The sequence below is a fragment of the Amblyomma maculatum genome, chromosome 1 (genome assembly GCF_055883805.1).
Source record: "Amblyomma maculatum isolate TAMU_Amacu chromosome 1, ASM5588380v1, whole genome shotgun sequence".
Classification (NCBI taxonomy): Eukaryota; Metazoa; Arthropoda; class Arachnida; order Ixodida; family Ixodidae; genus Amblyomma; species Amblyomma maculatum.
In genome coordinates this window covers 316,882,134-316,909,211 of record NC_139344.1, presented here as the reverse complement: position 1 = coordinate 316,909,211, position 27,078 = coordinate 316,882,134, and the positions used below count along the sequence as shown (strand labels likewise).

At 46.2% G+C, this 27,078-nt stretch overlaps 1 protein-coding gene across 1 annotated transcript in view; it reads left to right on the top strand.

Annotated features, from left to right (window-relative positions):
- The first annotated feature begins 1,417 nt into the window (after window positions 1-1,417).
- LOC146207197 (metabotropic glutamate receptor 5-like) overlaps window positions 1,418-27,078 on the top strand; it is a 386,410-nt gene continuing 360,749 nt past the window's right edge. The window contains exon 1 of the mRNA XM_084608314.1: window positions 1,418-2,295. The gene's annotated coding sequence lies outside the window, so the exon portion shown is untranslated. The remainder of the gene's footprint in view (window positions 2,296-27,078) is intronic.

The window sequence follows — 27,078 nt, the reverse complement described above, 5'->3', positions numbered from 1 at the left end:
GCTGCATTCGTTTCCGATTCCAACAGCCGACACGGAGGCGTAAACAAGTTTCTTGTTTTGCAGACATATGTGCGAAGATATAAGGCGCTCACATCGCGTGTTCTTGGCTTGGCTCTTTTACGGCCACTTTGCGCAATGCGGCTGTCACACGCATTCCTAACAAGCATATCGCTTCAATGTTGCCGGGACACTGGCAAGGAGCAGTAAACGAGCAGGCAATACCCCTTGACGCGAGCTCGCGCCACCGGACCCCACCGCCGTTGCCTTGACTCGCCCCCTTCACATCGGCAGCCACGGCTCGTCGTCGGTTAGGGTCCACTCAGTCTCAATTCCCTCAAGTGGCGCTCGGCTCCCAAACTCGTTGCAACAGGATGGCGACGTCCTTCATCCAGAAACTGGCGCCCGTTCACGTGCGCGTCTATTCCATGCTTCTTGTTCCGTCTTCGTGGTGTGATAGAGCGCGCGTGATAACTCGCCGAGCGACCGTCCCTACTCAGGAGACACGTGATCGGAGCTCGTCGTGTCCTTTGAGTGAGGAGGCCTTGCTTGTAGATCGTGTTCATTTCTGCAAACTCTTTAAATGTTGACTTCTTCGGAGCGTCTTTTATTTTTTATTTTTTCTGCACGAGTTTATTTTGTTGTTAATCCGCTCGAGGATTTTGCCAGCTAGCGCCCGTATTGAAAACGACACCGCTCTTCTCAGGTGATGTAAGAAGCCGTTGCTGGAACTTTTCATACAGACTACAACGCCAAGACATGTGCTGTATACTAGCTAACACTAAAGCCAGTCTTCAGTAGTCCCCTTTTAAGGTCTTGCATAGCCTCTTGGAGTTCGTAGCTTTTTCTGCAAGTGTCGCTGCTCTTGACGAAGCCTGCTCCAGGTCAACTGTGTTTGACCAAGACTTCAAGAACGAGGTACGTTCTACACAAATATGGCCACATTTGTGTGCAATGCGAAGCTGCGACTTGGCCGGTAGTTTTCAAGCCCATAGCCTAAGAAGAGCTCTCTTTCCGGGTACACACTTGTAGGGTTTAATTGAATCCACATCTGAACACAAGATCGCGGGCGCACTTGACTCGCCGTGTTCGCGCTGTCAGCGCCACCTTAGCTGCCCCTTTTTCGATCGAGAAACTTCTTGCGCTCCGCATCGTTGTTCGTATATATAGAAAACAAAACACAGTGTTGAAAACATTTTCTGCTCTCCAGGAAGTAAGCCCGAAGGAAGTATATCGCGTCTTACATCCGCGGTTTATACATGCCGGCCTAGCCTAGAGGTTCCTCTCTGCGAAGGTTCTCTTCAAATGCCCACTCTCCTCCTCCCCCCACGCGCTCACGGTCGCCGCGAGGAAAGTGGGAGTGTCGCACATCCCGTGTTTGCCACGCGTCCGCTGCCACCCACACCCGTTGCTACAGCTCTCGAATGCTGCGTCGCGTCGTGGGTTCTGTTTTACGACTAAAGTTCGATATGGTCATAAGTGCTGTTTCCTTCCCTCATCCCTGAGAAGTCCCCGTAGATGCACGGCGACAGTACTGCCGTCTTTTAAATAAGAGCAAAACATTCCAAGAAGGGAGAGAAAGAGGACCAGCTCCGAAGAAAAGAGAGGAAAACCCTAACTGTCGTTAGTGACGCCAAGCGTGCGCAAGATCGCAGCTCATTTCGTTCTTTTTTTTCCTTGGTCGCCGCTGGCAAAGCTTCCGGCTTTTGTGGGGGCCCCCGCCGCGCGACATCGCGCTTCGCGAACGAACGGCGACTCTCTGGTCCCGACAGACACGGCGTTAGCGGCAACAGCAGCTGCGGCGGCGCAGGAGACGGGGAGCACATCTTCGTCGGCAACATCACCACAACCACTCCTACTGCTGAGCATTTTAGAGCCAGCGTGCGGCGAACGTCTCGTTATTGTGCTTTGTGCGTGCGTGCATGCAGGTGTGCGTCCGTGAGGGCTGCTTGTTCGTCTCGTCTCAGCGCTGAGTTGGCGTCTGAAAATACGATGGGGGGCTTCTCCAACGTCGTTTGTGTGATGACTGCGCAGCGGCACTTCGTTCATCAGAAACGGCTGTTTTGAACGTGGATCTTTTTGTTCGCGATCTTTTGTTTTCGACTACTCCGAGTTGTGCTGCGTTTCCGGCGGCTGACCCGAAAAGAGCGAGCTATTCGACTAGAATCCGTGACCACAGGGCGTCGCACTGATGAGAATCAACGTCAACGCCAACGTGAAGTGAATATCGGCGGCGGAGCTCCTCAGGTGTTCCGGCTAACCTTGACCTCAGCACGACGTCCCGCGATGACGTAAGCGGTGAGAGCGAAGGCTATAATGACGCCCAACAACTTCCTTTATAGAAAGAGAGTCTTTTATGTCTCTAGCGTCAGAACAGGTTTGATAGGGCATGTATAAGTTACGAATGCCGATGGTGAAATAATCTCGAGGATGCCTCGGCTGTAGGTATGGCTTGCGTTCGTTTGCACATTTAGAACCACGTCGAGCGGTGAGAACGACTACTGTCGCTATGATTGTATTAGCAAAGACAACAAATTTTCGAAGTACAAAGGGGCTTGCCAAAAGTTCTCAGCGTCCACAAGAAAGCCTCCATGGCTTGTATCTAAAACAAAAAATGCGCAAGGAACTTTTGTTGCGGTATTAAACATCGTAGGGCCCAGCTTCGATATCCCTTCTAGACCAAATGGTAACAACATGGCCCAATAGCAGATGTTTGCAAGTGTAAATTTCCTAGCCCGAGAAAGTGTCACTGCCGTTGTAAACAGAACTGACACGAACCTTTATACGTATTTTGTTTTAAAAGGGAGACTCTTGTTGCTAAAGCAAGTGATTGAAGTTTCAAGAAAACAGCTGCACTTACTGATGCGTATAGTTGAGATTAATGCAATTACCGATCAGGATCTTAAATCTACGGATTAGAAAAAAAGAACCTTCTTTCGCATGAATATTTCTTTATTCATTTAAAACTTCCCACGCATGTAAACACCAACAGTGAAACGGAAGCAGAAAATCTGATTAATTGCCGTTTCCACAACGCTGCGAGACTGATGTATCAGAGTGGCTCCTAAAAACTGAAGGGGAAAGAAGGAGACAACAGCGAGGGGTGTAGCTGGGGCACCTCTGACCCAGATCAGGGAAAGGAGGGGGGGGGGGGGGGGGGGTGAGTGAATAGGTATATAAAAAGCTGTAATCTTGCCGTATTACAAAGTGCCTATCACATTACGCCAGTTGAGTGGCCGATTTGCTATGGGCCGTACCAATCATTGCTCTTGTCCGTATGAGAAACAGAAAAAGATAACAACTAAATTAAATAAACACCATTATCTGTCATTTGGAAAATTATGTAAGTTACCTCTGCGGGGTTTGCTTCATCTCCCTTTGGATTTACTTATCACACGATTGAAGTTCTAACTAACTTAAGCCTCAGATTAAATGCTCGTGCGTCGCTGCCTTGCATTCGTAACGCAAGAAGTTGTCTGCTTTTAACGCCAACCTATTGTCCCGCATAGAAATGCTGTCAGAAATATCGCTAACAGGGTGGTGTTCGACGGTGAATTTACGAGTTGCAAACCGAACGCGATCGCACCCAGCAGGATAGTTGAGCAAAGAGAAACCGGTTTTAGGTTTCCCGGTTGGCTCCTTTGAGCAAACGCTCTCCTAGCATTCGCATACGCGTTTATCTAGCTTTGGAGTTCTGTTTGGTTACGGCGGAACCGATGTGACGGCTATCTGCCTTTCCTTGGATCGTGCAATACGTGCGACATGGACATATCCATATGCATTTTCTTGGCGACGGAGAGCAGGATATGTCGACATGTTATCTCATTCGAATAAAGCGGATAACGCAAACGTGACAAGGATTGAAAAGTCTGCACGACTTAAAGATAATAGTCTTTTTTTTGCTCAAAATGCAAGTCCAGGTGCTTGGGTGTGCGCCATTTAATTGGGGTTGGGAGACGGCAAAACCTTATAACCAAGTGGTGCACGAGGATATAATGGATCATAGGGCTAAGCTACCGCACCGGCTGATAGGGCACATTTCCATGAAGGCTCGTTTATTGAATAGGTTTTGCAGTGGTAGTTTCATAAAGCGTTTCCCTGGGTGCTGGGTAGGCATTAATTCTAGTAAGCGAAAATATTCCTTTGCTTTACTATCTAGCTTGGTCTCTTTGGACCAGTTTCCTCTTCTACCACTATGTGATATCTTTTGCTGCGGCCGCCTGCCGGTTTAACAAAACTCCGCCTATAGCGACACTATTCCAGCGCCCTTTGAAGTGCATATTGGCGGTTACTACAAAGAGTGTAGAAGTTTCTTAAGGCTTGCCTATCGCTGTGTGTATTTCGCCTACTGCTGTTTCTTACAAAAGCACCGCTTAGAGATGTTATGTTGCGCTAAAGTGAACAAAACCAGGGCTGCCGGGCAGTGTCAGAAACCCGAAGCTGGCTGCCTCGTTAACATAAGCACGATCTTTTCGTGAGTCAAGGCTTCCCCAAGAAGCGAATGTCACGGACTGCACTTGCTACCTTCAACCGAGCTATGATTTCGAGCCCCAATTCACGCAATTTGTTTTTATTATTATTATAGCGCAGCTTTGTATTTAGACTGCTATGCCCATAGGCAGCTGTAACAAGATGCATTGACGCTCCTTTCTAAAAGATGCGAGGAGATGACGAGGCCAGTTCGCGAAGAAGGGGTGTAGCCGAGTGAAAGGGTGGCTGCACGTCGACAATGGGCGCAGCGAGCGGTTCGGGTGCATTTCGCGGATAATTTGCGCGCCGCTACGCGGAGACGTCACGCCTGAAGCGCCACCGTGAAAGGAGCCGAGCAACTGTGGCGGCGATCGGCCTCCCTGTGTTCTGCGCCGAGGAAGTGTTCTTTTCGCTTTTCTACATGGGTATTTTCCATCCGTTATTTGCAAAGAGCTTCATTCTCCACGCCCTTATAGGAGGGGTAAAATCCAGGCGTTGCGTTGAGCACGCACTAAGCGGATCCCTTCTGCAGACACCTATGAATACGCGTAAATAGCCTTCGAACCCCAAGTCAATGAGGAGGTGGAGGATGGAAGACAGGCTGGATCGTGAAGAGGAAGGGGTAGGCGGTGCTGAGTGTGTGCTTGTGGTATGGAGGCAGCTTTCGCGTAATTCCACGGTTCAAGCGAGACCCCATTTCCATTGGCACAGGCGCTGTGTCGGAGTATGATTCTCATTGAAAAAGGTGCGCGTCCGTGCGTCTATACAAACGGGCAGAAAATCGGCGGTGCCAGTCGGAGAATTCATCGGCGGGAACGCGTGCGTCGTAATGTAGATTCTCTCCTTTCTTTGATGATCTCGAGTGGCCTGATGTGCTGCGTTGCCACTGTAGCGCTAATGGAGAGCGTTTGTATTGGGTGACCCTATCATTTAAGGAGTAGAGATATACAGCTGAGGAAAAGTGCGCATGCGCAGAATACAGCTCCCCCTAACGCTCGATATGATCAGGAAACATGACGGCGGCCGCTGCTCTGTGTCATTGCGACAAATTAATGGCGCAAAATTCAGGCAGCTGTATGGGTTAGCAAGAAAAAAAGATGAGCCTGCAAAGATGTTCGACATTGTTGTTGTTTTCTCCTCTAATTTGATGGCACATACCCACACAGGGGGATCGGTTAAGAATTGGGGTGCAGAGATATTAGATTTTGAGATGTATAACTACATCGCTAAAACAAAAATAGAAATAATTGCTAGGGAATAGAGAAGGAAATGTAAATATGAAAAACCAAAATAAAAAAAGGGTAATTACTAACGCGCGCAGTAGGAGAATACTGAGATTTATGTGTACAGATTAAAAATTCAAAGCGTATTAGCAAGGCAGATGTTTTGTTTCTATCAAAAAGTTTTCAGTGGCGTTAAAAACAGACCTGTGGCTGTACCCAAGCATGGTGGCACCGAACGATAATAAAATCTGGCTGCTCAAATTAAGACCCAGCTGTTGCAATGGCTTCTCCAAATACCGTTTTCTCATCATGGTAAAACGGCGGCAAAATAGCAAGAAATGATCTATTGTTTCCGGTTCCCCGCAGAATGCGCAGACGGGAGAAAGCGACAAAACAGACACGTGTATATAGAAATGTAGGGGTGGAATTCCTACTCCAGGAATACTTGAGATGCAGGTAGTCGTCCGATGATAAAATAAATCCAGACTGCGTGCTTAATAAGGAACGCCTACGAAATCGTGCTGCTGTTATGTACGCTGTTGCCTGGAGGATAGGCAACACAGGGCCATTCAGAAATTCTTTAGCTAGTCTATGAGCAACCTCATTGGCTGTCACATTACTGTGGCCTAGTACCCACACTATATGTATGAGGCTAAAATGTGAGGGGAGCAATGAAAGAAAGGTGTTTAATATTGGCGAATCCATATTCGAAGAAAATGACAAGCACAAGGAATAAGAGTCTGTAATTACAGCCACTGTTGAGTATGGGGGTCTAGTTCGCGCAGACCAAGCACCACCACCAGCAACTACGCCTGGAAAATTGGGGTAAAATCCGAAAGACGGACTGAAAAAGCCCAGTCTAAAAGCGGACAGCATATTCCAACACCGGCCTTTTCATGAAATTGAGAAGCATCAATTGCTATCATTATGCTAACGGGAGGACTTTGTAAACGATCTTCTAATAATCCATTTAAAATTTGAGGTGACAAGTGTTTTGCATTATTTGGGAAAATGTCATCATAGACAATTTGAACCGAAGATTCACTTACTTTTGTTGGAAGGATGTTAGAAAGGACTACGTGCAAAGGTTGCAACAGATTTTGCACTAGTATTATCTGCGGGGTATTAAACCGAGGCCATCTGACTCCAAAAAAGGAGGCTGACTCGGAACGAAAAATTGATAGGGAGCGGTGGAATTGTGATTCATATTTTTGGGGCAATGGTTGTGAAGGAGCCTCTTCCATGCAGCCTTTCTTCGATGATCACGCAAACAATCAGCATTCCACCATCTTGTTGATGTATTGCGTTTTGATGCACGCACTAAGAATTCACACTTCTTATGACAGGATGCAATAGCCTGGCATAATGTTTGCGATTTTAACTCTTCCGTAGCCTTAACCACTGACTCAAGAGACGAACTCAATAATGAGGGAAACTGGTTATAATTAACGTATGATCTCAACTGAGAGGTTGGTGGAATTAAGCGACAGTTAACCTCAAAAACAATAGGTATATGGTCGCTAGAGGTGCCACCATCAACTGTTGACCAATTGAGTATAGAATCACTAGTGCTGGAGAAAGTCAAATCTATCACAGATTGACTGTGAGCACGTACGAAAGCATGTAAACCAGAATTCATGTAATTAAGGTTATTATTTGAAAGCCAATCCCACAGGCGCTTGTCGCAGGGATCCGTCTTCTAGCACCATGAAACATGATGCGAATTAAAATCTCCAGCCAAAATAACCGAATTTTGGCAATGAACTAGTAAGTGGTCTAGCGATCTGGTGTCCTGAACACCATTAGGGAAATAAACATTCGCTGATGTAGACCGACTGAACCCTGGAATTTCAAAATCTAAAGCCAATAATTCAGAATCTAAAGTAGAATATTTAAAAGAAATCTTAGCGCTATGACAAAAGTTTGAAGAAACTAGAATTATTACCCCACCACCTCTTGACTGCCGATCTTGTCGGAATGATCGATAATTTTGGAAACGAAAATGTTTTTTCAGTTGTAAGCAAAGTTGCTTGCAAAACAATAATGACTGGATTCTATTTTAAAGAAAGGTAAACTAAATTTCCTTCGCTGGATCATGGAAAAAGCAAGAGAGTTCCAGAAACCCATCTACTTCTGCTTTATTGATTATGCAAAAGCGTTTGATTGCGTAGATCACAGCAGATTGTGGCAAGCTCTCCAAGAGATGGGAGTTCCAATTCACCTCATCTGTCTCCTCAAGAACCTGTATGAAGGGCAAGAGGCCACAGTCAGAACTGGGCATGGTCTTACTGATTGGTTTCCGATCGAGAAAGGAGTGAGGCAAGGCTGCATACTGTCGCCCTGCCTATTTAACATATATGCAGAGTGCATCATGAGGAAGGCCGGTCTGGACGAGTCTTCAGCTGGAGTGAAGATTGCTGGAAAATGTATCAACAACCTTAGATATGCGGATGATACCACTTTAATGGCAGAAAGTGAAGTGGAACTGAAGAGACTTCTGATGCGCGTACAAGAAGAGAGTGAGAAGTTTGGGCTTAAACTGAACATTAAAAAGACAAAGATCATGGCGTCTTGCCCTATCAAGTCCTGGAGCATCAATGGACAAGAAGTGGAAGCTGTGACAGATTTTCTCTTCTTGGGCTCCGAGATTACCTCGGAAGGAGACTGCAGCCATGAAATTAGGAGACGCCTGCTTCTGGGAAAGAGAGCAATGGTTAGCCTTGACCGCCTAGTAAAGAGCAGAGACATTAGTCTGCCAACCAAGATCCGCATAACTCGTGCTATGGTCTTTCCAGTTGTGATGTATGGATGCGAGAGTTGGACTGTGAAAAAGGCTGACCGCCGAATAATTGACGCATTTGAATTGTGGTGCTGGCGAAGACTCTTGAGAGTTCCTTGGACTGCCAGAAGATCAAATCAGTCGATATTGTCGACCATAAACCCTGAATGCTCATTGGAGGGTCAAATTCTAAAGTTAAAGCTCAGCTACTTTGGTCATCTGATGAGAAGAGAGGAGTCGCTGGAGAAAGATTTGATGTTGGGAAAGGTTGAGGGTCACCGGAGAAGGGGTAGGCAGCGAACGCGATGGTTAGATGGCATCCTCGAGGCACTGCAGATGAAGTTATGTGATGTTAGGAAGATGGTGAGAGACCGGAAAGCGTGGCGTGACATGGTCCATAGGATCACGAAGAGTCGGACACGACTGAACGACTGAACTGAACTGAAGCTAAATTTATAGTAGCTGAAAGAAGAGATCTACAGTTCCACTGAAGAACTTTTAGCGTTCCTATTGTTATTTAATCCGGGCAGCAGCAACAGCCTGCAAAAAAAAATGGTTTCCTTTGGTTTAGAGCCTAGCTGTTGCTTTTTTCTCGTGGAAATTAGGAAGAAGAAATGGGCATGGGCAGGACATGTAGTGCGAAGAGAGGATAACCGATGGTCGCTTAGGGTAACAAACTGGATTCCAAGAGAAGGAAAGCGTAGCAGGGGGCGGCAGAAAGTTAGGTGGGCGGATGAGGTTAAGAAGTTCGCGGGGGTCAAGTGGATGCAGCTAGCACAGAACCGGGTTAAGTTGAGAAATATGGGAGAGGCCTTCGCCCTGCAGTGGGTATAGTCAGGCTGATGATGATGATGATGCTTTTTTTTTTTTGCCTGCGGACGAGGTGATGACGGGTTAGACATTGGGGATCCACTGCGTTTTAGGGTTCGTGTATCTGTCTCCACTATATCTGCATCATGAGCCTTGTGTGACTCGTCGAATTTTGCGTAGGTGATGCGGAAAGGGATTCATTTTGCGAGCAAGGCATTGTAGCTAAGGAGTGCTACACTTATAATGAATGCCCAGCTGTTAAAAGAGACACCGTAGCAGTTTGCACAGCCTGAGAAATGTGAGCTGCCAGAACGTTTGATATGCACTCTGTGACTGTTGTAATAATCCTATCCCCCATTTTGGCCATGGTTTACTTCCACAGCAGTTATTATGACTTTAGACAGCGAGAAATCTAATGATGATCCAGAACGGGCTGACGCACCTGCATACTCATGAGCTCTCTCTTTAATTTCTTCAATTGCCTCACGCTCCGAGCAACGTTTTCGGTCAATAATCTCTAGAATTTTCATTTCATGAGCTCTAGAAGGACATTCCAAAGAATTTGCTGAGTGAAGTCCACCGCAAAGACAGCATTTGAAAATTTGATCAGAGCATAAATGTGATTTATGGGCATCGCCGCACTTGTAGCATCGCAAAGTGGATTTGCAACCGCCATCAGTTGTTGCAAAGCAGAGGCTTTGATGGTAGGGGGTCTACTCGGAATATTAAAGGCCACGCTTTAATCTCAGATGGACAGACTGTACCTGCAAAAGCAGAAATTACCGATTCTGTCGGTACACGAACATATTTGACCTCCCGGCTACAGCGATAGACCGCAACAACGCCTGCCGCGGAGGGAAGGTCAAGGGTTTCTTGTGGAGCGTCATTCCAGATTCCTCTTCTTTACCTGTTAAATCATGCAGCACCTGAACTTTGATAGTGTCCCAATGTGCCCAAATACCAACTCTTCTTAAATAAATGGCGCACGAAGCCTTCTATTGGTCTCGAGTTTACCGCATCATAAAAATCTAGCGGTTAAATGCCGTAAGTTTAAGATTGCTATGGGATGTCTTTAGGTGTCAGCTTTAATTTGTGCGAGTTGTTTCGACGCCTAACGTGCGGGCTGTTTAGATACTGTTGCATGCTGCCAAAATAAGAAAAAGAGGAGGTTAAAAACATTTTAAATTTCACCTAACATCAGCATTTTATCTCAGTAACCTTTATAGAAGAAGGCTGTTTTATTCTCTTATTTCATGGCTGGTTGGTTCATGTTTTCAAATTGAAATGCTTTTTAGCGTAACAAATACGGGGGACAGAACAGGATACAAGACATACCCCTGTCGGGCTTCCTTATGCGTTGAGCTAAAAAGCATTCCAATTTCAAGAGCCCATTTGGTTTTAAACTGCTGCTGTTTGCTTGTTCTGTCTTGAATTTATTGCGATTTTTACAATGCAGCTTTTCATTTTTCGGCCGAACGTTGCTGAAATCGGCTAAGCTAATCCAGATGCGGCCGGCTTCTGTACGGAACACGAGTAGAGAACGTTCAGAAGCTGTGGCGAGTAGGTACTGGAGGCCTGCTGCACGCAGTTCCAACAGGGGGTCCTTAAACTATATATATATATATACATGATGCCGGAACATAATGCCCCTGGCCGATTAAAAAATTATAGAGCGAAGTGTGCGCTTCATTTAACGAAACATTTGATTGAACTCGACGTTTCGATCGGGAGTCAGATCTTTTTCAGGAATCAAAAAGATCAGTCCCCCGATCGATACGTCGAGTCCAATAAAATGCTTTTTTTTTAATGAAGCGTACACTTCGCTCTCTCTCTCTCTCTCTCTGTATATATATTTCATAAAAGTCTTCCAAGATTCAGAAATGTGTATAAGAAGAGGTAGGGGCGCACGAACGAAAACAATGATTTCTTTCCGATGTTTCGGCCGGTGCCCGGCCTTCGTCAAGGAATGAGCTTGCTGCACCAGAAGAATTGCTGGCACACACGATATCACCCGATCGTTCCAATTATGATTCATAGGACATCGTCTTGCCTAGATTTGAAAGTTCAAAGCTCTGCATGGTGCAGTTCGCTTTGTAATGACAGCGCGATACCTTGGATCCTATCAATAAAAAAAAAACAAAAACAAAAAAAGAAACATGTATACAAGGGCACAAGGGACGCAGTGGAGGTTGTCAACAAATGATCCTTTATGCACTCATCGTCACGTCCCTTGCAGCCCCCATATAGCGACGACGTTTGTAACGCATGCCCTCTTAAAAATTGTCGCCGTCCTGGCGCAAGCATTTATTTTTCTTTTCCTTTACTTTCCAGCGATGCCACGTGTTGCAGGGAAGATCTGTCAGGAAACCGGGATTATTCCTTTGGCGCAGCTATATATACACATATGTTTTGCATGAGACGGGTCAGCCTCACAGACATGAAATTCAGCAGACACACTTAGAACCGCCTACGTGTATCAAGGCGAAAGCTGGCTCGCGCAATGCCCCCTCTCATACTTCCTCCTGCGACGCTCAGCACCACGTGATCGGTCGCGTGATGACGCCCTCCGTACGCATTCGTGCATTTCAACGAAACAATGAGGTGCAACGTATTCATGGAGTCTCTCTCTCTTGTCTTGTCGTGAAGATGTTATGCATTCATAAGTGGGCGACAATTTCTCTCTCATACGTTGTATCAATATACCAAGTAATATATTTGTTTTTTTTTTACGTTTACAAAATTGTTTTTGAAAACCCGCTGGTAGGTGTCGGCTCAGTTTGTGAAGGTGGATTGTAATGGTCTATCCCGGACATTATGCCAGGGACAGAGAATTATTAGGCAATACATTAACTAAAATAACTAAAACAATTCTTTTTTTTTTTTTTAATGGCGCTTGAAGGCCGTCACATTCAAGGAGAACGCGCAAAATAAAATTTGTTAATCAGTTACATAGTTAACATTATCTATCTCCAAAGATGTGCATTTGAACGCTCGTTGATAAGACTTTTTTGCATTATTTGTGTATGACATACCGACTGTTAACGTGATATTGTTTCAAAACCACGTAATCTTCTTCTACATAATAAAATGCGCAAATGGTCTGTATCTGATGCAGAAAATCAGGACGACAATTAAGCTTCATCTTAACAGTAGGCGCGATAGCGTGCGTGCTCATGGGCTCGTTTGTTGCTAATCGGATGCTTTTTTAATCGCACCCCTTTCATTGCCTATTGTCAAATGAGATTGACGTTTTCGCTTCATATATTTGGCTTTAAGGGCCAAGCCAGCTCCAACTGCCGGTGTGGTGCAGTGGTCAGGGCGCTGCCATCGAAAAGCGGTCGCGGCGGCCGCTTTTCGATGGAGGCGGAAAGCAAGGCGCCCGTGTGCTGTGCGATATCAGTGCACGTTAAAAAACCCCAGGTGGTCGACATTTCCGGTGTCCTCCACTACGGCGTCTCTCATAGCCTTGAGTCGTTTTTGGAAGTTAAACCCCATAAACCAAACCAAAATCAATCCTGCTTCAGAGATCGTCGGCAGCTTGCTGGCATTCCAGCTCGGCTTCTTCCGCACACTTACGGCGCTGCGCTTCCGAATCTAACATTCATAGCTCGGCATCCTGCCTGCGTTTCAACTGTTTAGCGGCCTCACACCGAGCGTTTCAATCCTCCTCGGCATCCGTCTTACGACGTTTCCCTAGTCACCGAGCACCACCATCACGAAAGACATCCTCAAACGAAGACATCGTCCTAATACATGTATCCGGTATAATGTCACACAACGTTGTCGCATCGGTGCCAGCCGTAGTTCATCGCACGTGTTCAAATTCAGCGACACACACACACGATTATTTGCCTGTACCACGCTGGTTTCATTCAGGGCTCACTGAGCAGTCAACCAATCACACTATCAACCACCACCAGGCGACCAACCAGCACTACGTATTTAAATTCAACAAGATTGATGACTGGGCACGTTGGTATGGGTATGGAACAGCCTTGTCCTGTCCTCCTCTTTGCTGTGTCTCGTCTTTTGGCTGGTTAAGTATGAATCAGCACTACGTATATCATATACACTCCATACAAGGCGTCTATCTTTTCACCGGCACATTTTTCGACTTGACCTTGACGCGCAGTTTGAGGACGATGCACTAGAACGCGGAGGCGCCATATGCCTTGCTGAACCCGTATCAGATCTGTAGTTTCAGTGGCTGCCGCGTCGCGTGACGGCGGCACACTGACGTTTGCGCCGCAAGGAATGCAGAAACCCAACTCGTGGAGCCTTCAAGTGCATATTTTTTGCTTCCAGTATTTTGAACCACGTCGCCAATAAAGAAAATTTAGAAGCGAGACCGACATTTGACGTCGGCGGCCGTCAATTCCGCAATATAAATTTGCCCCCATAAATAAAAAACTGAGAAGCCGATTAGTTATTTCTAGCCATTGGTGCATTGCGAAAATATGCCCTTTAGCATAAAAGGTCTAAACATAATGATGCAGGCCTATGACACCTAGAACTGCCAAAACCTCTCGGTGGTGGATCTGAAGACATCTCGCGCTGCATAGTCACTCACAAACGCACAGCACTGAAGAGATTACAGCAAGACGTCCACACTGATGATGCGCACACTACCAACTGGCTATTATTTGTAGTATGAAAAAGAAAAAAAAACATGGCAAAAAGACGTAAGGGTGTAATAAGAAGAAAAGTGAGAAAATCCAAGAAAAATGCGAAGAAACATTTTGAAGCAAAAAAAAGAAGTAAAACGAAAATAATCTCAAACTTTGCCTATGTTCTTGTCCCATTGTCCAAACGAAGCAGTAGCATTTCCTTCCTACTGAGCGCCACAGAGTGCTGAGTGCTCGGTGATGGGGCCCATCTGTTCATACTCTTGTAAGAGGTGGCCGGGTAGGGTGACAGGCGTGGCTTAGAAGGTGCGGCTTTCATGCTGTGCAAGGTCCAGGACAAGTTGCTAGGAAATGATCAAGCGTCGCCTCCGTAACGTAAGTAGGACAGAAAGGGCAGGCCAGGAGAGTACCAAGAATGACCGCCAGTGTCAGCACCCACGTGGATTCTCCTGAGCGCCACCTCCTCACGGCGAGTTATACTGCCGGGAAGGTTTGATTCACACTGTGGAATCAAAGCATGCGTGGAGCGACGGAAGAATTATTTCGCAGGCACTGCGGCGTCTCCTGGAGACCACTTAAACATAATCAGAGGGTATGTCACCCTCTGGGAACAAGGCGCATCATCAGTTTCTGTCAAACAGTGCGTAGTGGGGGGAGCCCACACCACAAGCACATGACAAGGAAATGTTTTCACTATACAGCAGATGTTTATAATGTCTAAGGTACCAGCTATACGCCGTAAGGCTCGGAATGTTTGTGAGAATTCTGCATTGAAGAGGAAATGGTTCGGCGGTGCAGCACAGAGGCTCTCTGCTGACGCAGACAAACCGTCAAGAAGGGCCACGAGCTCTGCTATTAGAGAAGGAAGGTGGGTTGCATCTATTCGATATGAACATGTCTGCCGTATTTCAGGAAGATGTCGGCAAACGAGGGAATTATATGTAAGATTTCATAGACCGTGCTTGCTTTTACGTAAGCTTGAAGCGCCCCTATAGTGTCTGTGCAATGAGGGGGCTCTACTTCTGCCACCTAATGTTGAACGCGGCGCATTGCACGTATAGCGGATGATTGTTTCTGAACGGTGGCCGCTGCCGTGGAGGTTCTGAAGGGGTTGTATCTAGCAGCGTATAAGATCAGTCAAATTATGTGCCAGTGCGAACGCTGCAAGAATAGTTTGATGCTTCAGGTAGCGCACTGCACCACGTCGTTCGACGCTGCTATTTCCAGCCAATTAGTCGGTTAATACGAGAGCTTTGTCACATGCACAGTGTTCGATTGCTGTAGAGTCCACTTGCGTCCACTTGCGCAGATGTCACAGCTTTACCGTGAGAACGTTAGTAACCCCTTGTCGGCAAAAATTGTCCGCCGGGATCGTCGTCGAGCGTTTGGACCTTGGCAGCCTCGAAAAATCACGAGCACGCTTTCTGACAAGTGGTGACAAACACCCTTTCACTCCTGCCTTGAAGTATCGCTTCGTAGGAACGTTATGCCCTTCTGGCAGGTGGCAGTTGGCAGGTGACAAACACCCGGATGCTTGCACTTCCCGTTTACAGCGTCGCAGCCTCGAAAAGTTACACGAGTATATATCCGGCATCTAGGACATGGCTGAATTGGCACTGATAAATAGGGGTGCGATCGCGTGTCGACACTCATTTCTCTTTCGCTCGTGGAAGTCGCGTGATTAATCGAGGCGGGTTGTGTGACGTCACAAGACCAAATGGCATGACAGAGTTTGAAGCAGGTGCTAGCTTGTGCAGCTGCTTTATTATGAATGGGTGAGGGGGAACAGAACACATTGGAGCTCACCGTATGAAGCCTCACCGCCCCAATATCACCGGAATACCCCTCAGAATTCCACTTCTTTGACCACACACGTCTCTTATGATGATCACATTGATCAGGATACCATCCACTGAAAGAAACGCCCGCGGCTACACGGCATATCATCTGGTCTAGGACACTTAAAAAGAAAACTTTCACCCCACAGTAGATGAATGAGAAATTATCATTAATGTATCTGCCGTTTCGTTACACAGGTGATAACGTAATCGTGTAGCATGCTGCAGAAACGCAACACTGAGCCGTATAGGCCGCATGAATCTCATCGATCAGATCATCAAACGATAAAAGTTCACCCCGTATAAATCTTTGTTGACTTGCTTGTACTGCATTTCTTTAAAAAAAAAAAATGGTTTTCAGTAACGCTGTCGAAATGACGAAGCTGTTGTCGAAATGATTTCAGTCCAACTATCCACATCATCAGGTGCCTTTCGGATAAGTTTATAGGGCCTATATGACAAACTACTACTACTGTTTATCTCTGCGACTATTGCTTCGGCCGGATAAGTTGTCAAAATTAGCCTTCTGTGAGTTTTTTCCTGTCATTCCCAAGCGGTATGGCAGAGTATGGGACTTGCAACGCACCAAGGCCAGTAACTTCAGTGAGGGACAATAATCTAATTGGACTCGCCAATGGACTCGACAAGCCGTGCTTCCAACTGCTTCTATACTGATGCATCTGAAACGCGTAGGTTTCAGTGCCACCGAAACACATGTCTTTCCGCGTGTGTCTCATCTGCTCGAGTTTTGTCGTGGTTCGGTCGGACGGAAAAATGTCTGATGTGAAATTCTAGCCGTTGGATACAATCCCGCATAAGAAAGTAAGTGGGCTTCGATAAAGAACTGAACAAAAAAGAAAAGCGTTGAGGTCAAGTAAGGATAGGGGGACCAGCTAGAAGTCATTACTTCGAGAAAACAAAAATAGTGTTATCCATCAAACAAAGAAAATAATGTGAAGAAACGCAGGTTTTACGACATGATAACCGGTGCATCTTTGTCGTTGCCTTGCTAAGTGATTAATGTGCTGACATTCTAAGGCCCTGCACCCCCAACACAATTTTCATCCCAATAACGCAGTCGTTATCGCTTCTGTATACTTGCATAATTGTAGACACACGCGCACGATTTCTCAGCAAACGTATGAAGACCACCTGCCACGAAATGGGAGGCCCTGATGAGGAAAAAGGTCAGTGCATATATTTCATTGTTTTTATAGGGTTCGAAGCACCAAAGCGACTAAGGCTGTGAGGGACGTCGTAGTGAATAACTCAGGACAGTTTCATTCAGCTGGGGTACTTCACTTTAATACTTTAAAGACCCGCATTAAAGGGTATTACATAAGGGGTGGGACACACAGAAATGAAAAACAGAATAGGTAGCAGATAAGTTGAAGTCAGTTATACAAATATAAGATTTACGCTAAGAAAGTACACGCGTGATGCTTTCACGAAACAAAGATGAGCATGTGATAGCCAATTCTCGGGGTGACCCTGCGTGCAACGCAACTGGCGGCGTCTATAGGGGCGGCTATGGGACCCGCGTCCTTGAGACCCTGAAAGAAGACGCAGTGATAATCCCTAGCAGCCTTGAGTGGCGAGGCACAAGGCGAAAAACGTGGGCTGTGATTCAGTTAAAGAAAACAGGAATTTAGTGACTAAGTTCCACGTACTATCGGCGTCAAACGAAATACGAACAGCAGAGCGCATGGATTACGGCCCACTTCGGGCAGCCTGCCTATCGCCTTCAAACATCGGCGCGCTCGTCTGGTTTGTGATAGTTTTGTTTTTTCTCATTTTGCCACTGGAGCGCTGCGCCACACCGATTCTTTCTGTATATGGTGACTTGTGCCACGCGGTAAGAGGCATTGCAGCCAGACGTTGATGACACGGCGATAACCGGGGTGAAATCAAAGCGCTGTATGCCAGCGAGCGAACAGCTCTCGCTTCATCTACGCGCGATCGTCATGCGTGATTCCCCATCTCTTGAAAGAATGAATGTGGCGCTGAGGTGGGCAACCGATAAAATAAGCTGATAAGAAAATAGAAGCAAAACTATCACAAACCGGAAGAGTGCTTCTATCTTTGATGACATCAGGCATGATGCGTGAGGTAGACCGTTTTCCAGGCACTCCAGGGCCCTATTCCCGACACAGATGGCCGCCGTTCTGCGCCATTTTGTTTCTCTTATTAGTTCTCAGAACAGTCACGTGTTTCAAATTTGTGGCGCGAAATTTCGGTGTGTCGAAATGGCTTTTTGCGGTTACGTAAAAATGACGTGAGCGTAAAAACGAATTTTTAGCAGTGGTATTCATGATGTCTGTATGGTATTTATAAGTAATTGTGGAAGGAAAACAGATGTATATATGATAGAAAGGGAAGCACTTACGCTTGTATTATGAATGGGCTGAAATGAACTGCCCACTGTCAAGAGCCGACTTCTGAAATCTGATTGGCTGACTTTGTATGACGGCGAATACGTCATGCATAAACATTTAATGATGGCGTCAAAATGACGTTTCATTACGTAAAGGATGTTCTGCCATTGCTGTATATGACCAAAGTTGGGCGCCGCATTTCAAATCACTTGGGGCGACCGCGAACGCATGGCAAATTTGACGTGCAGTGCAGGCGGCTGTTAGCTCACCGCAGTTTGGTAGACAGTTTGGTGTGTGGTAAAGTAAGCTGACACATCTTGTTGTAATTGCATGAAGCACTTAAACGACGTTATAATAAACGTTTCAGCTGCGTCATCATTTAGAGGATTAATATTTAGACGCTGACTTACAGCCGCATGAGGATCATACCTACGCTCCCGTTGTAATTACTTTGCTATGATAAAGAAACCATCGATCCGCGCTGTCGTTGCCAAGCGCAGCAATGCGCTAACTTAAGCGGTTGATCTGCGCGAAACGAGACATTTCAGAGAACAACAGAAGGGAAAATTGGGCGAGTTGTAGGTTGTTCATGATGGTTTCGTGGGCGCTCTTTAACACAGAGATAAAGAACAAAAATAAAGGCGCCAGTCCCATTTTTTCTTCTCTTTATCTCCGTGTTAAACAGCGCCCACAAAACCATCATGAATTTCAGAGAGCACCGCGGTGCTTCCTAATTATCTGTCTGGTCGGTTCGTGAGTACAACCTGAGGGCCGGTCATATGGTTCGATGGCTGTGCAGGAACTTCGCGCGACAGGCAGCGAGGGATCACCAAAGACTGTCTTAAATGTCGGCTCTAAACACTGCCTTTTTTTGCCTTGCACTATGCACTCACTGCAATGTTAATGAATTGAACAGGCTTTTCACGATGGGAAAAGCAAGAAAAAATACTCACAGCTTCTATTTTAATAAAGGAATGTATGTTCCATATACACATTGCACATGTTTGTTTGCTACATGTGATGTGTTTTATATATATAAAGTTTTGTTTTAATATGAATGCGGGCTCACCATTTTCTTATTTTTCAGGAAAAAAAAATAAGTACTAGCTGGAGTCACGTTATACGGTACGCTCTAGTCACATGATGTAGTTGAGTGACATTTTGTGTTGACTGCTTTTTTTAATGCAGCCGGAAAATAATCTCCCTTTATTGATTTGCATTTTACCGTTTCGACAGTAAGGAATACGCGCACGTAGCGCCGCTCTAGCTTCATACCACGATTTCCTCAGTCATCTTTCGCTTTCTTTCCTTATTGTCCGTTTATCCCCTTCTGCACGTGTATAGTAGCCTGGGCATCGCCTAATTAACCTTCCTGCTATTCCGTTTTTATTTATTTTTTTTTTGTTTCATCTGCTGTCTCGGACATCTTTTGCGTTTGGCAAGAGCTTTTCGCACGCCAGCGCATGAAAATTTAACCGACTAGGTGTAAGGACCAACGTATGCCTTCCACTTCGTGTGTGCGTGGAAGACTTTCTTTCCCTCTCTCTGTCTCCCTCCATTTCCCTCTCTCTGCGCTGCTTACCGCGCTCTAAACAACTCATGCTGACACAATATGTTAGAAACTCAAGCTAACTTGGTGACCTGGGGGAGCTGGTCATAACGCGGCTTTTCGAAAAAGGTGGGTAGCACAGCCAGTACTATAACAGGAATTGATACTTTGAGACTGCGAGCGTGGTCCTCAGACGTGGAAAATGCCGGCTGCGCCGGCGCCTCTTCGTCAGTACTGGAGCTACTTTGCAAATCTGTCGATTCTTTCTGTTTACGACCAAGTTCTTAAACGTTTTAGTTCCTGCCTTTAAAAGCCGCTGATAAGTGATCGTGAGAGGTCATAGGAGCTTATAAACAGCAATGCTACTTTCCGCTCTCATTTTGCACCACTGCGAATATTCCGTTGCCGCTCTTGCTCTTCAGCTGAAACTCGCGCAGCTTTTCCGTGCGTAGCTGATGCCGAATGTTCGACGGCAAGTATGTCATGACACACTGACACCGCAACGCCACAACATCTTCACTCACCTCACTGCAACCCGAGGCTTCCGAATCAGGTAATGCACCGCAGCGTATCGGTTCCTGCAGGAGCATCGTCGTTTTTCATACTTGGCGCCAATATATAGTAGCAGACGACAGTGCGCTTTTTCTGTCCCTTTATTTCTCTTTTTCTTCAGAATGCGTAACCCGACTGTGTGCTTACGTAACCTGACACCGTCCTACTGCACACGTCACGCGTACGTCACAATTTAAACAAAATGGCGCATGGTCGAGAATAGGGCCCCCGCTGTTCGCTTTTCATTTGACGCCGATAGTACGCAGCAGTTAAAGGTTGTTTTGTTGTTTAGTTTTTTTTTCTACCTCATTCGGTTGGCCGAATGTTCATACGGGCTTCAATTCCGCGTTCATGTGATCGAGTGCGCGCTCATGTCTTCGCGTGTGCATCCAAGTGTGTGTTCTTGGAAATCGCTTTTGTTATTGTGCTACACCTCTACGAGCAGTCAGTGCAGCGTCTGGTGTAGCCAGCTAGCGGGTAAGAAGCACAAGGAATTGTGGAGGCGACGTTCATATTGCCCAGCTTGTTAAAACCATGACCCATTTAGTGTCAACCTTGACAGCAATCAGTTCTGCGTAACCGAACGGGGTCGCACCCACACTAAGCCAAAACAACGCAACATTGGCGGAAGCAAACCGGCGCGTCTCCCTCGCGATATTTGTTTCCCCGAAACGGTCCTCGTGGCTTGTCGCTGTTGCATTCCGGCTGTCAGAGCGCTATAGTCTGGCGTCGCCGCCGACGCCGTATATCTCGCGCCGGAAGCGACGCCGGGGTCGTCCAGTGCAACAGCCAGCGTGCTCCCGCCCGGCGCTTTTTCTTTTGCCAGGGGCACAGTCTGCGAGCGACAAACGCGGCGTGGTCGTCGGCGTCGTCATCGCCTCTGGGCGCTTGACGTCAGCTGCAGGCGGTGCCGCCGCTGGCAATGTTGACGAGAAACGTATGGGCTGCTGGGCCTGCAAAGACGGGTGCTATGACATTCTCGAAGGGCGCTTCGAAACGTGGCCATATATGCGTTGTGGGTGCCTGTGGTGGAGATGAAGCGAAAGCCGGTTTGCCGTGGAGGATACGCATTGTGCGGAACTCGGAAGTACCACATTCATTCACATAATAAAAGTACTAATGTACCTTTCTGTCAAAGCATTGTGGCATGGTACGGCAAGTTACGGCGCAGCACGCCAAGGTATTATAACGTAAGGTATAGTGTGGCGTGAATTCACACTCGGCCTGTTAAGGATGCCTATATTTGGAGGCTTCCGACTGACTTTGTTTTACGAATAAGTGGGTTCATTGGATGAAACTCTATCCTATTGCCTCTATACTGTAGTAAGATGGACAGTAGGGCGAGTTGGCAATATTTCATAGTGGGTGGCACAGCGCCGATATTTTCACCTGAAAAATCATTGCAGTGCTTGTGGGAAAGAGGAAAAAAAAAGAAAAACAAAAGTTGCCGCACCTTGGTTTCTAAAACAAAGATTTTGTTTCGACACAGGGACAAATCGACGAGAGAAATAATTGAGGCTTATAAAATCAGCAAGAAGCAGTCGCAGTGTGTCAGCCATCCTTCCTTATTGCTTGTTTGTAAAGAGGTTTCTTTTCTGGATAATGTTTGGGGATTGTTTTGACTTGATGTAGACGGGCCGTGTGGGGGGACTTGCGTGTTTGGTTTCTGCTTGGTAGGGCTTCCCACGGTGGCAGATGAGTGAAAAAGATATCCCTTGAATTTGCCTTTCCAAGGGTTCCGTTCTTTGTAACGTCATGTGATATATTTGTATAAGAATCCGCTTTCTTCTTAATAAAAAGTTAATTGCGAGTCAGCGCTCGTCTGCTGCGTTTCTCTTCTTTGTGCTTCGTGTCTTCGCGCTCTTCTACCCACTATGAAATACTGTAGGTTGGTTTATCGCGCGGAGTAAAATCTACGCTAGGGTCGGGTAAAATGTTCACAGATCTTGCTACCTCATCTAGGCCACGCATTGTTTTTGCCAGTAAACACGGCATTCTGTGCATTGGACGCTGCGAGGCATTTATGACGCCCTGAGTCAGGCCGCAAAGCCTGTTGTTTGGTTTTAACTAGAAGCGAAGCGAAACATTCGCACGCTCCGAACTTCCCATGGCGAACATTTTCACCAAATGAGCTTCCGGTGTTTCAGGTTCTCACTGCTTTGTACGATATTTCTAGTTTTCAATTATAATTCAATGTCGTGCCGTACCATCAACGGCTGCACTCAAATCGAATATACAAAATTGCTGACAATGACACAGGTTGACTCTAATGCTTCCTTCACAACACAAAGCGACTCATATAGGCCCTCCAGGGTGGCGAAAGTAGGGCGTATGAGATGGCCTAGAATAGGCGTTGGCGGTATTAGAATTTTTTTTCTCATTGCGAGAAACGTATTCTTCGAAAGAAAAATATGCGTTAGCATAGACTTTAGCTTCATATTAATTGCAACAACCTGATGCGTTATTGATTTAAAGAAAGCGCGCTGGGAGTGATGGAGAGCGAAAATTTAATATCAGTACATTGGTGCTTCTCCGTCAAGCATGACATTTTCTATTTTAACATGTCATCTCCACGTAAACAAAAAGCCGTAGTTAGTACGCCACAGTGGAAGACAAATGTATGGTTAAATGACTGGCTAATTCCTGTGTAACATTCAGTAAAGTTACCTGCTCTTCTTTCCCAGGAGGTTACCAGTCACTTTTTTTTTTTTTTTTCAATCCATGAGCTATTGTTGTTAGTAACAGTTAATGAGAACCTAGCTGACAATAGAGTATATGTTACGAGAGCAAAACTACGAATACAGATAATGTCGTCCCGTCAGTTCTTGAAATCGCTAAGCTGTTAACACTCGCGTGGTTACAAAAGGCGCGAATGCATTGGACGAAATGCCTTCCTTCAGTTTCCTATTAGATTCATAAAGCAAGGGGTCAAAACATGAAATAGCTTTTAAGCCATCAGCAGAACTGCGTTCATGCATTAATGTTGGTTAATATCTTGCAACAATCAGCATTTCCATGCTCTCACAGGAACGGGTGAAATTAAATACTCGTTCATGATGAGCGCATTTCATCAGCAACACAGTTCCACGAATGAACGCACTGGAATAGAATAATATTAACAAGGCTGAACATTGAAGCCCGTACACCTTGCACTATTTTTTCTGGTGCATTACGGTACATTAGGTACTCAATGCTTTCAAGGAAGGGTTCATTGCAAGCATTTTTCACGGCAGACCATGCAGCCGGTCCAACTGTTTATAGGTACAGGCTGCTTTCTATAATATTTAGCATTAGCTCGTTAACTAACCTTTAAAAGCTCTTTTCCGACTGTGTTAGATGCCTTTTATTGAAAAATTTTAGCCGGCTGTTAATGATCATCCTATCACCTTGTTCAGCTTTGAAAACTCGTTTTTCCTGGGTACTATGACGCAAGCCTCAGAGATAAAGAAGAGGTGGCAGGAATACACAAAAGAAAGGACCCGAATGTGCAAACCCAACATAAGACGGTTGTGATTACTGATCTCGAGCCGGGCATCCTGAAGAGCGAAGTTGAATGGGCCTTAGCCAGCCTTGCTAAGAACAAAGCTAGCGGAATTGATGGCATTCCAGCTGAGTTGCTTCAAAACCTCAACCATGACGCTGTTAACATTCTGCATACATTGTGTCAGAAGATTTGGACAGCCCTGCAGTGGCCACAGGATTGGAGGAGGTCAGTTTACATCCCCATTCCAAAGAAAGTCAGTGCCAAAGATTGTTCCAACTACCGCACGATCGCGCTTTTTTCGCATGCTAGCAAGGTGATGTTGAAGATCCTCCAAGGTAGGCTGCAGCAGTATGTGGATTGGGAGCTTCCGGACGTGCAAGCTGGGTTTCGCAAGGGCAGAGGAACTAGAGACCGAATTGCCAACCTTCGCTGGATCATGGAAAATGCAAGAGAGTTCCAGAAACCCATCTACTTCTGCTTTATTGATTATGCGAAAGCGTTTGACTGTGTAGATCACAGCAGATTTTGGCAAGCTCTCCAAGAGATGGGAGTTCCAATTCACCTCATCTGTCTCCTCAGGAACCTGTATGAAGGACAAGAGGCCACAGTCAGAACTGGGCATGGTCTTACTGATTGGTTTCCGATTGAGAAAGGAGTGAGGCAAGGCTGCATACTGTCGCCCTGCCTATTTAACCTATACGCAGAGCGCATCATGAGGAAGGCCGGTCTGGACGAGTCTTCAGCTGGAGCGAACATTGCTGGAAAACGTATCAACAACCTTAGATATGCTGATGATACCACTTTAATGGCAGAAAGTGAAGTGGAACTCAAGAGACTTCTGATGCGCGTACAAGAAGAGAGTGAGAAATTTGGGCTTAAACTGAACACTAAAAAGAAAAAGATCATGGCGTCTTGCCCTATCAAGTCCTGGAGCATCAATGAACAAGAAGTGGAAGCTGTGACAGTTTTTCTCTTCTTGGGCTCCAAGATTACCTCGGAAGGAGACTGCAGCCATGAAATTAGGAGACGCCTGCTTCTGGGAAAGAGAGCAATGGTTAGCCTTGACCGCCTAGTAAAGAGCAGAGACATTAGCCTGCCAACCAAGATTCGTATAACTCGTGCTATGGTTTTTCCAGTTGTGATGTATGGATGCGAGAGTTGGACTGTGAAAAAGGCTGACCGCCGAAGAATTGACGGGTTTGAATTGTGGTGCTGGCGAAGACTCTTGAGAGTTCCTTGGACTGCCAGAAGATCACATCAGTCGATATTGTCGACCATAAACCCTGACTGCTCATTGGAGGGTCAAATTCTAAAGTTAAAGCTCAGCTACTTTGGTCATGTGATGAGAAGAGAGGAGTCGCTGGAGAAAGATTTGATGTTGGGAAAGGTTGAGGGTCGCCGGAGAAGGGGTAGGCAGCGAACGCGATGGTTAGATGGCATCCTCGAGGCACTGCAGATGAAGTTATGTGATGTTAGGAAGATAGTGAGAGACCGGAAAACATGGCGTGACATGGTCCATAGGGTCACGAAGAGTCGGACACGACTGAACGACTGGACTGAACTGACGACGCAAGAAGGTCAAGGGTGCATCCTCTCTCGTACGGAGAACGCATAAGCATTTATTTGCCTGAATAATTAAGTCGGAATATTTAAGATATCTCCAGGCTGCCTCTCGTATAGACACGAATTTCGGTTAAACTTGTACAAACGTTAATTTTGTATTTCCGTTTGCTTATATTTTGGGGCTGGCCCACCAGAATTTGTAAGTCAAATTCTTGCATTGATCATAGTGAAATTAGCTTGGTACATCAGGTTTGCTAAAATTCGGGCAAAGCCTAATTTTGAGCGTCCAGTGGGCCAAATTTGGGTGGCAGATCACCTAATTTAAAACGCATCACCATAGCCAGCTACTAAGTCATAATCCACATACAATTTATACTATCATCGATTACCTCGTTAGCGATCTTATCAATCTGCGGGCATCTTCTGCGGATACACTCTTTCTGCTGACACTTCCTGTCGATGTTTCCCGCCCCATGATCCTATTAATGCTTACGCATTTGTCTGGCACCGTTTTCGCGCCAGAACTTGCTGTCATTTTTTTCGCGCCGTTTTATAAAAGCAAGCGTCTTCGAAGCGTGCAAAGCGAGCTCAATAGCTGTATACACCACCCGCATGGTATACTGTTCACGCTGACTGCCTGCCACTTGCACTTGGGCCGACCGAAGCAAGTAGCAGTGGCGCGTACCGCAGCGCGGGCGGTGCAGAGAACCTCTGTTCGGGGAAGGGATGGACCTTGGATCTTTGAGCTAGTTAATCAGACATGATGGAAAACGGAGCTAAGTAGACATGGACACTGAAGAAACACACACACACAGACAAGGACCATGATGCACTTTTTTTTATTGATAATTATTGCCTCAGGGCATCTGTGGGGTATACGATGAAGGATGAATAAATGCTTAAATGAATGGAAAATGGTTGGCTGATTTTATGAAGTCCAAGAGACCATGATGCACTTACAACATATAACTACTCTGAACTGGGCCATCATCTCTCTTCACTTCATTTCTGGTTGCAACTGTCCTCGTAATTTGATTCGTACATTACAGCGTAATTGGACTCCGATGTAGCGTATGATTCGCCGCACGTAGGGGGAAACGCACCCGCTCACGCAGCCGCCGCGCAAGCGGGTGAGCTTGCTGACAGGTACAACGCCCTAAGCCCCAACTCCATGCCTAATCCGATCGACTCAAATTCCTACCAAACACTGCTCAATAAAGGCTCCCCTGGCAGAGCGATGACGCACTATGTACACACCAAAATAAAGCACGACAGCAGGCTTAGGTTATAGGAAGCAACAGCAACGCCGGTGTTTGGCAACACAAGGGCTCACTCGACCACAAGAAATATTTATGGGCAAATAAATAGCAAACGCAGCCTATATACCACACATATGACAAGTGGTTTCTCGCCAGACACGAAACACTCAAATACAACATATGCATACCACTGTCAGGTACAGTGTACAGCAGGCCTAAGACATCTTATACGGCAAATTGTGCATCTTTTTCACGAGAAAGAAACAAAATTACGCATATTAGTCATGATGACATGTCCACCCTAGACCATCAGATGCTATCAAGCCCCGCAATACAACATACCATTGCCACCTATGGCAGTGACAGCGGCCTGCTTCGAGTAGTGTGAGAGAGGTAGACTTACAGCGCGCAGATCAGCAGCATGGCTGCGATGTCAGTGCACGTTAAAGAACCCCAGGTGGTCGAAATTTCCGGAGTCCTCCACTGCGGCGTCTCTCATAGCCTGAGTCGCTTCGGGACGTTAAACACCACAAATCAACCAGATCAGCAGCAAT